This window comes from Urocitellus parryii (assembly GCF_045843805.1).
Source record: "Urocitellus parryii isolate mUroPar1 chromosome 13 unlocalized genomic scaffold, mUroPar1.hap1 SUPER_13_unloc_9, whole genome shotgun sequence".
Classification (NCBI taxonomy): Eukaryota; Metazoa; Chordata; class Mammalia; order Rodentia; family Sciuridae; genus Urocitellus; species Urocitellus parryii.
The window spans coordinates 2,942,436-2,954,619 of NW_027551777.1; the positions used below are offsets into that span (position 1 = coordinate 2,942,436).

Here is a 12,184-nt window from a genome sequence, read left to right on the forward strand (position 1 = left end):
GTGGAGTGGCCTCTGATGTGAGCTTGTCCTGTTGCAGTTTATTTTCCTACTACTGCAGGGATTCTCAAGACAGATGTGCCGGGTTTCTGTACTTGTGACTAAAAGGCTCAGGGGTCACTCCAGTTGAACTGGGGTACACCAAATAAAACAAAAGAGACACAAATATCTTTTTTGTTTGGGGTCGCAGTGACGGCTCCTCTGACTTTAAGGGTCCTCAGGAAGAGAGAGAGAGCAAGAGCACATACTGACCCCTTTTATTGAGGAGAAGCTATTGAAATGAGGCAAGGGGTCAGGTTTCAGGGGGCTGAGTCTATCTTTATGATGTCTGCTGTCAGCATGTTGACTGACATCTGAGTAGGCCACATCCAAGGGCATAGTAAGAGAAGGGGACACACACAGGCACTTCCATGAAAGATTCTATCCTAAACAGGGCAAGGGGTTATATTACAAAGAAACAGGTGAGCATAACTTCACCTATGCACAAGGCACAGTCCCTCAAACCCAAGAAGGATGGGGAAAGCTTTGCCACATTTCTGTGACTGAGTGCCTCAGCACCCAGCCGGGGAGTATGACTCAGTCACTTTCAAGGTTGGTCTCCCACAAGGTGAATTTCCAAGAATATCATATGTAGTTCAAGAAATACGTTCACTGTAGCATGGGCTCAGGACTTCAACCCCGAGCACTGTGGTTCTCCTTGCTGACTTTGGCCATCTCCTCCTCCCAGTCAGGAGATGCACTAGGTTAAGACTTGAACCTCACAGGTACAGGCATAGCTGAGTGAGGCATCAGCGCATCTGGAAACACCACTGACTGCTGCCAGCGCCATGTTGGCAGGGGGCTGGTGAGAGGTTCTAATGGCAAGGAGAGGGGAGGGCCGCATGCTCATTGTGCTCATTATCTTCTCAGGGACAGATGAGAAGCTCTTAGCCAACATCACAGAGGATGCCAAGAGGTTGATGGCTGCCGCCAGCTCTGTCTTCGTAGAGGTTGCTGGTGATGTCCTGGATGGGTCCATATTGGTCAGACGTTTGGAGCTGATCCTGAAGCACAAAAGTCAGTTTCTGGACCTGTGGCAGTTAGGTGAGCTGAGGCCAGGCTGGTAAGAAGCCCATGTTCACATGTGTGCTGGCTGTCCTCCTCTATGCCACCAACTGGAGGCCTCCTTGTCCTTCTGATGGTGACTGTGGGGCACTCCCAGGGAAAGAAAGGAATATCATGAAGTTTGTTTCCTTTGGCTGACTTTGTCATTATTTTCCAGAGACAGAAAGTTCTTCATTCCAACAGAAAAATTGTGACATAGAAGAGACACTGGACTGGAGGATGGGCGAAGTCATGTTTCTGAAGAGAGAGAAGAGACAGGTGGACAGCCTCCTGAGGCTGTGTGGGAAGGTGAAGCATCTCATCCAAGGTACTGCTCCCACAGTTGTGCTGGGAACCCTTGAGAGCTGTCACGGGGATGAAGCAGGCCACAAATAGTGGGGCCTTATTTTTCTGGGAGAAGCTTTTAAAAAACATTCTTGACCCAGTTTTCAATGCATTTGCCCAGGGAAGCAGCTTCCCCTTGTACATTCTTGTTTGTGTGCCTCCACACCCATCCATGTCCCCGATTTCCCAGTGTCAGTGTCCTATGCTGGCTTCCCAAGGAGGAAGCCCTGAACATGAGGCTGCTTGCTGCTCTGTCACTCCCAGTGGTGTCCTGAATTACTGGTACCTTCTTCAGGGTCAGGCCTTCACCATGGTGTGAACACAGGATTCACAGGATTCACAGGCAAGCCGTGCTGTGGACCACGGCCACTCCACGGATCTGGAACAAACTTTCTGTAGCTGGTGGAATTGCATTTCTTGCCTTGGTACTTTCTTTTCCCCTTTTTCATTATGTTTATTTCAAATTCAGCCCCAAACTGGACCAGCTATCTGAGTGGATGTCTCTGAAGCATCTCCCAGGACAGAGGGCTTATTTTCCCTAGCGGGAGTTGGCCCTTAATCTCCTCTGTCTCCCTGGGTTGCCTTGGCCTCTGGGCTGGTAGAGCAGTTCCTGCATCTCTGGCCTGTGCTTGACTCCTGTTTGACAGAGGGTGGCATTTACTGCTTGATGGGACAGGGATACAGGATGCCAGATACAGAACTGTGCCCCTGCTGTAGGTTGATCATTTGACCAGGGGCAGAATTTCCTTCAGAGTGCTGCATGAGTGCTGCATTGGGATGTCAGATGCATTCTCGCTATTGATCCTCTGTATGGAGCTTGTTGTCCTTCTCTGGATGCTCTTGAGAACTCTCTGGCCCTAGTATTCTGAAGTTGACATTAATCTGTGCCTGGCCTTGGGTCTCTTTTCCATCTCTAGATGGGCACTGGCAGGTCTCAGCCAGAGATCTAGTCTTAGAGCTCTAGGGCGTTCTCCTGAATTGGTTAATTATGCTTTCCCTGTTGCAGGGTACACATCAGCAGCTGCTGGGCCTCCTGGCATGGTTGCCTGACTCCCGTGACATCTCTCCTGCTTGGGCTTCACTTCCTGAGCCTTCTCTTCAATCTCCTCCTGTAACCTGGGCATTGAATTCTTCATTTCAGCTCTTATATATAGTTAATTTGAAGGCACTCCCTTTTTTCTTTTCTTTTTTGGCACTGGAGTTGAACTCAGGGGCACTAGAACACTGAGCTACATCCTCAGCCCTATTTTTGTATTTTATTTAGAGACATGATCTCACTGAGTTGCTTATTATTTTTCTTTTGCTGAGGCTGGCTTTGAACTCGTGATCCTACTACCTCAGCCTTGCCAGCCACTGGGATTACAGGTGTGTACCATCACGCCCAAAACTTTTTTTTTAAAGATTTTTTTTTTAGTTGTAGATGGACATAATACCTTTATTTATTTATCTTTATGTGGTGCTGAGGATAGAACCCAGTGCCTCACATGTGCTAGGTGCATGCTCTACCACTGAGCCACAATCCCAGCCCCTCCCTTTTCTCTTGAAATATTTATTTATATACTATGTTCTTATGGTTCGTGGTTGCAGCATGTTTTCCCGTTTTTTTCCCGTTTCATCCAAGTTGCTTTTATCTGTTGGCTTCCTTTCTTTCTTTCCAAAAAGCATGTTGGGGATGGACGCTAGGCTTTTTTTTTTTTTTTTTTTTTTTTTTTTTTAATGGCACTGAGAATTGAACGCATGCTAGGCAAGCATTCTACCAATCCCTATTGGCTTTTTTGGATATATTTCCCACATTAAAACTTTTTTTGTTCTGATTGGAGATTTTCGTTTGTCTGTATGAAGACAGTCCCCACAGGTGGATGAACAGGCTAAGGGCTTCTGGGCTGTGACCTGTGGGGCTCTGTGGCTGCCCTTAAATTGACCTAGTCCTTGAGGGCTTCTCTTGTGAGCTGGTCATATTTGCACCCCCTGCCTGCTGCCAGATTTCTGGAGCCAAGAGGGAGAGGAGGAGAGTGAGCCCCACTTTTATTCCAGTTTTCCTGCCCTGGTGACTGTGTCATCCTCTTTGTCCTTAGATTGAATACTCCCTGTCCTCTGTAGCTGCCCAAGATAGGTGTGTGTCTAGAAGTAGCCTCCAGGCCAGAGATCCCTGCAGTTGGTCCTTCCTGCCTCTTGACAGGGGGCGGGCAGCCCCCATCTGCCTCCATGGTGGAGGTGGACTCTCACCAACTGCTTCTTAAACAGACTTTGAACCCAATTACAGTTCCCTCTCTGCCTACTCCAGTCTAGGGTGACCTTAACATCTAGTGTCCTTAAGTGCCAGAAACTTGTGCTGGGCCTGACTGAGCTCACCTCTGCTGTGTCCTTAGGGTCTCTGTTCTCAGGCCCCAAGTGTCATTTGCCACTGGTGTGGCCATCTTTCTACTTCTCAGGTTGTGTTGTTATTGGGCTTCTTTTCTACTGTCCTTGTTCCTGCTGGTTATGATGTTTTAAAAGCATTTTCTAATCTGTCACTGGAATGGAATTTGGGAGGGAGATGGATTTGTGTTTCCAACTGTTCTCTCCACACAAGAGCTTCCAGTCTGTTCTTTATCATGAAAACTGATAAACAATCCCATGGCAGGGTGGAAGGGAGGAGGGATGAATTCTTCTTAAGAAAAAAAAATCCCATAAATAATATTAATTTGTGTTTTCTCAAAGAAGTTATTAGAAATACTAGGAAAGTAAAACAAGATGCTACTGTGTCTAGCAGTTTAACTTCCATGTTTCCTTGTGGTTTCCAAAGTGGATTTTGGAGAGATTGAAGCAAGACACTCAGAAGACTTGAACTGCAAAAGACTGAATGAAGCCATGAGGGTGAAACAGCCGCTGTCCTCATCCTGCAAGCTGATGACGCACTACAACCTGGACCATGAGGTCAAAAGAATGGCTACAAGGATAGACTTGCTGATGGACAGCCACATCTTCCAGATCTTCTGGGAGGAAGCTGCAGAGTCATTAAGCCATCCCCAAGGAGAGTCTGAAAGACAAACCCTTGCGCTTTTAGAGGCCTATGAGTACTTGTAGTCACCTTGTTACCAGAGGTTCATGAAACTGTATCAGGATCTGAAGTCAGGAGAGATCACCTTTGGAGAAATTAATGTCTTCTTCAAGGATTTTGTAGATAAATACAATGACCTGACTTTAGACCTCCAGATCATGTGTAAAGTAGACCCCCAGGCCCAGAGGGCCTGGATCTCAGAGCGTGTTGAACAGATCAAGGAGTACCATAGCCTGCACCAGGCAATCAGCTCGGCCAAGGTCATCTTGCAGTTCAAAAAGGATTTTGGATTGACTGGTGACTTCAGTGTTATTTACACTTTAATAAACTTTGTAAGTTATTTGCTGGGGACTCCTGGGAGGTGGGGGCCTACCTCAGACTCCTTAGAAGCCCCAGGTTTTCTGGGAAAGTCAGTGAGGCAGCCCCCTCCAAGGACTCTCATCTTGGCTGCACTAAGTCTGGAACATTCCAAGCCCTGGTTTTTACCTTTGCTTGAGACAGTGTGACTGTTCCTTAGCTAGTGAGTTTTCTTGGGTCTATATGAGAGCCAAAAATTCAGGGTAGAAAAAACCTACCCCTTTCCAGAGGAATCTCATCTCTTTAGGTTATGAAAACACAAAGGGAAGTATTTTGTCATCTGTCCAGGTACCTCTCCTTGTTGCAGTGGGAATGCCAAATGGTACATTGCTCCTGTTGTAGCTCAGGACTGAATCTCTTCCTGTTTCTTAGTCTCACATTTCTAAGGTATGTGGATTTTCAGTAGAGGCAGGTATGTTAATGCTTAAAATTTAACACAGAGTGTGGAATTGTCTATACCTAGACTTGAACCCTTCGGTAAGTCTATGAGTAACTCCCCCAGAGAAGCTAACAACATGGACCTGGCTGGGCTGCTCTGAGTAGCAGGTTTCGAAGTCTATGAAAGCTTCCTCACAGGACCTGGGTACTGGGGACAGTAGCAACTGCAGCTTAGCAAGGAGGGCTGTGGAGGTCATGCTATCCTTGGTGCAAGAATGTGTCAGGCTCTGCTATAGCAGCTGCTTGTCCAGGCATACTGGAGGGCAGGTGTGGGTGGTTGCTGGAACAGCCCACAGCAAAGCTTCATCTTGCAGATTGATGATTTCAAGGCCACCCACCATGAGAGACTGAACCAGATTAGCCCACAGCTCATCCAGGCCAAGAAGCTGTTGCAGGACATCAGTGAGCCCCGCCGCCAGTGTCTGGAGGAGCTGGCCCTGCAGAAGGAGCTGATCAGCTGGCTACACGACGAGCTGAAAGGTATGGTGGGAGCTCAGCTTCAGGTGTTTGCCAAATGGGGTTCCTGACCTTAAGGATGTCCTGCCTCAATAATGTGCATGTGTTGGGTTGGGGGGGCAGTGTCTGCTTCTAGGCCCACAGTGGAGTTTGCATCAGGACAGCTTTTCAGGCTTCTGGTTAAAACTGTTTCCTTTGTTGCTCTTTCCATCTGTGGACACTGGCATCATTTTCATAAGCATCCTGACTTCTTTTTCTCCTTCAAGCTCATTCTTCCAGAGGCCTAGGCATGCTCTTGCCCACAGAGGGGTGTTGCTGCTGTAAGCTTGTGTAACCTGTATACTTCTCTTCCAGCATAGGGCTGGGCAGCCTGTGTGGTTGTGTGGACTAGATAGAGTCAGGGGAGGAGAAGTAAGAAAGAAAGTTCAAGGAGGTGGAGCGGGGTCAGCACTCACACACCACAGAGGCCTAGAAGGCCACCTCCTGCTGGCACTGAGGCGTCATTGACTCCGGCTCTCATCCAGAGCTTTGCTGCTTCCACCTTGTACTCCTGAGTCTGCTTTGACTTACATTCTTTGATTAGTAATTAACCCTAGGGGAATTATCTCAGTTTTTTAAATAATTGATTGCCCAATATTATTATTATTTTTTTATTAGTTGCTCAAAACATTACAATGATCTTGACATATCATACATTTGATTCAAAATATTTACCAATGGAACGTGTTTTTGTTCAGGTGATAATATTTGTAGATTAAAGGAAATAAGATACACACAAGCCTAGAACAGTGCCTGGGACATTGTTTGGTAAAGATTAGATGCTGTTCAGTGGTGTCATCATATGCTACAAAAGAAAAGGTATTCTGGTGTCCTAACGGAAGGCAGGAAGTGCCACACATGCTAGGTGTTTACTTAGTGTCTATTGATGACCTCATGAAGGATCTTGCCCCAGGTGAGAGTTGTGCAGCATCATGGAGTGGTCCTGTGCTGACTCCCTCTCTGCCCCAGGCTTCACCGAGCTCAAGGTATTTGTGGACCTGGCCTCCATCTCAGCTGGAGAAAGCGACATTGACGTGGACCAGGTGGCCTGCTTCCATGATGCTGTGCAGGGCTATGCGTCCCTGCTGTATAAGCTGGACAAGAAGGCAGGCTTCAGCAAGTTCATGGAAATTTTAAGAGAACTCTGGAAGGCTCTGCAAAATGACCCCCATCTGCCCAGTAAGCTGGTGAGTTTTGTTCCTGATTCCAAGGTGTGGAGGTCTTGCAGCTTTGGGAAGCAGCTGTGCTTTGAGGGCATATGGGCATGGAGGCGTGTAGGCAGCCATTTAAACTGATGTTTAAAGCCAGATTTTCTTCACTATGGAAATGCTTTCTTTGTCTTGGGTTGGAAGAGAACTACAGAGCTGCTTGTCAAGAGCAGTCTCCACCCTACAGGACAAGTGTAGAAAGAGAAAGGTAGGAAGCAGCAGTTTTCTCTGAATTTAGTAACTGTGCTTTTATTTAGTTACTTTTTGGTATTTTTCACAATTGATGTTGATTATTTTTTTTATCAGAAAAAAAAAAAAAACATTTAAGTAAATTACTTGTACCAGCGTCTGAGTAAACTTACACTCATAACTCACCCAATGAGAAGAGATGTCCAGAGGCCTGCACCAGCCTTGGGACAGTCCTGTATGTGGTTGGAGGGTGGGGAGATGGACAGAGAGAGCAGTTTGCAGTTTTTCTGTTAGAAGCTCATTTTCTGTTGTGATTTTTCCTGTTCTTCTGGTCATGCTCAGGGACCATGACAAGACATTAAGAACTTACGGCTCCTGTTCAGTCAACCATCTCTCCTCAGAGGGTCTTTGTTCTGGGAACCCAGGAGGATGGTGGCCTGCCACCAGAGAGCACGGCCTGTGGCTATCTTACCAATCAACCATAAGTGCAGGCCAAGTGCATTCTAAGTGTCAGCTAGAAACCTGGCACCAGTGCAGCCACAATGAGTGGTCAGGGTCCTGAGGAACAGGCAGGGTCCTGAGGGAACAGCCAGGGGTACCTGAGGCAGCCTCAGGCAAGAAGTTATGCCTGGAGCCCTAGAGGAGGGTGGCTGGAGTTTGCCCAGCAAGGGCAGAGGCAGGAGGAGGACATCCAGGAAGATAGTCATTTGAACACTGGCCCATATTCTCTGCTTTTGTTCCAACAGCAAGATTCTGCCAGGAACTTGGAGTGGCTGAAGACAGTGAAGAAAAGCCATGGGTCCATTGAGCTCTCGTCCCTGTCCCTGGCCACAGCAATCAACAGCAGAGGCATCTATGAGATCAGGGCACCCACAGGTGACCAGAAGGTGAGCCCGCCCAGATTCCAGGTGCAGTGTTGGTAGCATGCACTGGCCTGCTGCAGAGTCAGCATTTTAGACACGAGAAAATGGCTTCTAATCATGGTTTGCCTCCCAGATCTCCCCAGATGCCATCCTGCACCTGATCCTCCCTGGGGGTCACAGTGGCCTGGAGCCAGAGCGCTCCTACACTTTGGAAGAGCTGAAGGATCTTTTAAACAAGCTGATACTGATGTCTGGCAAGAAAGACCACAAGAATATGGAAGTGGAGAGGTTTTCTGAGGTGAGCAGGTGCCCTGTTGCCTCAGGCTGGGCATGCTCACTGCCCTGCTTCCTGCAAAGGGGAAGGGGCAGGGGTTAGCTTCTGGTGGACAGAGTGGCTCCAGAGAGTGGAGCTGGTGGGTCTGCAGGGTACACCTTGCCTGGAGCCACATATGAGGTGGGACAGGCCCTGGAGGCCCTGGAGGCATCCTTAAGATTTGTCACCACTGGTGGTTAATCAGCTGCATTTAGCAGGAGGTGACCAAGTAGATAGTTCTGAGAAGAAGTATGAATGGCTTAATTTACTCTGTAAATTGGCAAAGTCAAACACCTCAATATTCTAATGGGCACTCTTCATCAAAACTAAAGTAACTGAGCCAGGTGTGGTGGGGCACATGCCTGTAATACCAGTGGCTCAGGACGGAGTCAGGAAGAGTGTCAGCAACTTAGTGAGATCCTGTCACAAAATGAAAAAGGGCTGGGGACATAACTCAATGGTATAACACCCTGGGTTCAATCCCTGGTAACAACCACCCCTCAAAAAAATAAACCAAAAAAACCCTAAAATAATTGTAGATATAGGTTGTTGGTTTTTATAATAGTCTCTCTCTCTTTCTCTTCCCCCCTTTCTCTCTCTCTCTCTCTCTCTCTCTCTCTCTCTCTCTCTCTCTCTCTCTCTCTCTCTCCTGTTATAGGTTCTTTCCTTACAGTTTATTTGCACTTCACAGTAGACAATTTTTCCTCCAGTGCAGCCATAGAGCCAGATTCTGGCACATACTAGGCAAGTGCTCTACCACTGAGACCAGCCCAGCCCACAGTCAACATTCTTATCTGCCACATGATCTCTTCCTGAAGGTAGCTGCCCTCTTCCTAGGCTTTTCGTGTTTCCCAGTGACCCTGAAGGAGAAGTGAACCCCAAACCCTTGACTTAGAACCCATGTGTGTCTAGATTAGCATGTCCCCCTGCAGTAGCTCACTGTGACATCTGCCTTATGCCCTTGTTTCCCCCAGTTATTCTGCCATGTGCAGCGGCTCATGCAAGCCTTCCTGAACCTATACTCTGCGGGAAACATGCTGTTCCGGGCATGGACTGCCAAGGTCTCCTGCTGCCCCAGGAATGGTGTCTTCATCTGCATGGACTTCCACTTGGAGTTGGTAAGCCAGTTGACAGAGAGTGGGGACGTCACCCGGCTCCTGGAAGCCCTCTGCAGGCAGATCAAGCACTTCCTGAATGACTGGAAGGAGCTGGTGAGCAGAAAGCGCAGGGAGCATTTCTACCTCAACTTCTACACGGCCGAGCAGCTGGTCCTCCTGAGCACCGAGCTCAGGAAGCAGAGTCCCAGTGAAGCTGCCCTCATGATGCTGTCCTTCATCAAAGTCAACTGCACCCCAGCTGACGTCTTAAGGGCCACCGAGGGGTTCAATGAGGCCCCCAGACACCACGTGAGGACAGTGATGGAAAAATTACCTCCATTGCAATCCGCTGAGATCAGCCTGGTGACCAAGCTGAGGGCCATCATGGAACAGTCCCTGGAGAGCATGAGTGTCTTTCTGCCTGGCTGCCTGGACCTGGAGGCCCTGGGCCATTGTCTGGCTCGCCTGGCCAGGATGAGTGGGCCTCCTGTGGAACGGTCTCTCCCCATGGGCCTGCAGGCTGGCCAGCCCAACCTGGTCTTGTGTGGCCATTCTGAGGTGCTGTTGGCTACCTTGGCCATCTACATGCAAGCCCCAGGCCAGCCCCTGCCCACTTTCGATGAGGTGCTACTTTGCACCCCAGGGACCACATTTGAGGAGGTTGCCCTGTTCCTGCACTGCTGCCTGGCCCCAGTTTCCCAGGGGCACCAGGTCTACAGCCTGCTGTTTGCAGATCAGCTGAGCTACGAGGTGGCCTGCCAGGCAGAGGCCCTTTTCCACAGCCTGTGCACACAGTGTCCCCGGGAGGACTACCAGCTGGTGGTGGTCTGCGACGCGGCACAGGAATGCTGCTACCTGCCCTCAGCCTTCAGCCAGTACAAAGACTACCTCATCCCCCAGGCACCCCTCCATGCCATCCAGGCCTACTTGGCACATCACTACCAGGTCCCAGCACAGACCCTGTCGGCAGCAGCTGTGTTCAGAGACCGCATGTGTGTGGGGTTCGTGGCCTCAGAGAGAGCCGGAGTTGGTAATGAGAGCGCTGGGGTGGGCAGGCAGTCTCTCAGGGCTTCTCAATGACCCCTGCCTCTGAAACAGTGGGCACCTCAGATGACACCCCTCTGCAGGTGGGAAAGTGAGTCTCAGGAGGGTCTGACTCCCAGCAGTCAGTACTTCCTCTAGAAGGGGCCCCCTTTCCACCCAGGTTGTAGTTCCCGGGAGCCCAGCTCCTCCTTGGATGGACTTCTCTGCAGGTCACTTTTTTCTTGTGTAAACTCTTGACCTCTTCTGGGTCACATTGATGTGATCAGAGGAGGCATAGCTGCTCTGGCTCCAGAAGAAGAGTGCTTTGCACCCTCCCTTCAGTCACTGTCATGTGTCCTTAATAAGAGGTGGTGACTTCCATTCTGTTGATTTCATCCCATGAGCATCACTGTGCCCTGTCAGGACAAAACCTGCCCTCCCCTCCCTGCTCGGGACATACCTCTGCTTTTACATTATTTCACTTCCACTGCCGTCATCATGGAGAATGCCAGGATGCTGAGTGGGTGACAGCTAGGGACTCTGGCTTCATGGTGCAATTGTGCTCTAATCTGATGTTCCATTGCATCAGTTTTGATTTTTACATAGAGAAGTAACTGTTTTTTTTTTTTTTTTTAATGGGGATTTACCTCAGGGGTGCCCTATCACTGAGCCATATCCTCAGCCTTTTTTATTTTTTATTTTGAGACATGGTCTCACTAAGTTGTTTAGGGCCTCACTAAGTTGCTGAGGCTGGCCTTGAATTTGCAATCTTCCTACCTCAGCCTCCCAAGCTCCTGGGATTACAAGAGTATGCCACTGCTCTTGCCTAAGAAGTAACTTCTAATCTCTCTGGATTCTGTTCCTCTTGGTCCATGGGCTTGGGATCTAATTTCCTTATTTTAACATTACAGGGAAGTTTCTCTATGTGAACAGATTGCATGAAAAACTGAAAAAGAAGTTAAACAGTGAAAAGGTGCCTTTAAAGATTGTTCGGTTGACTGACACTCAGGTGGATGAGGGCCGCATCCTGGGCTCCCTCCTATCTTTCTGGGATGCTCAGTTTTGGAAAACACCTATGATATTCCACTTTGATGTGACTGCTTCGGTAAGTACCTATATGGCAGCTGAATGGCCACATCAGAAGTTGTAATTCCAAGGGCCCCACTTGCTTCTCCCTGTATGAAGAGTCCCTTCTTTTTACACCTACCTGTCGTCAGTACCCTTCTCTTCAGGAACAAGACAGGATTGTCCTGGGCGTTGGAAGAAATGGTTGGCATTTGTGTATTTTCAACCCACGCTTCTCTGTCTTTAGGTACAGACTGGAACTTGGGTTTTTCTTTTCAAACTCCTCATTTTACAATACCTAATGGATATAAGTGGGAAAATGTGGCTTCGGAACCCATGCCATTTATATATCATTGAAATCCCAGTAGGAAATTCAGTACTGCCAAAGAGGTCTGTAAAGCTGGTAAGCACACAGGGCATTTGCAGGTGATCACAGCACACCTTTGCTGCTGTGGCATATGGCCTGAGTTGACACATCTTAATTGTTTTCCCACTTTCATGTTCAGGGAGCAGCGAGTATATGTAAGGCGAAATGCATGCTTAGACTTAGATCTTAATGATGTCTGGAATGAGAATGCTCTCGTATTTATTGATTGGCAGCGTCTTGCATTTGTCTGGATCTGTCAGATCCATGCTGTGTCTGGGTTGAGTCTCACCCATGCTGAGTGTTC

At 48.4% G+C, this 12,184-nt stretch overlaps 1 pseudogene; it reads left to right on the top strand.

Annotated features, from left to right (window-relative positions):
- LOC144251480 (E3 ubiquitin-protein ligase RNF213-like) overlaps window positions 1–12,184 on the top strand; it is a 70,183-nt pseudogene that overhangs the window by 11,779 nt on the left and 46,220 nt on the right.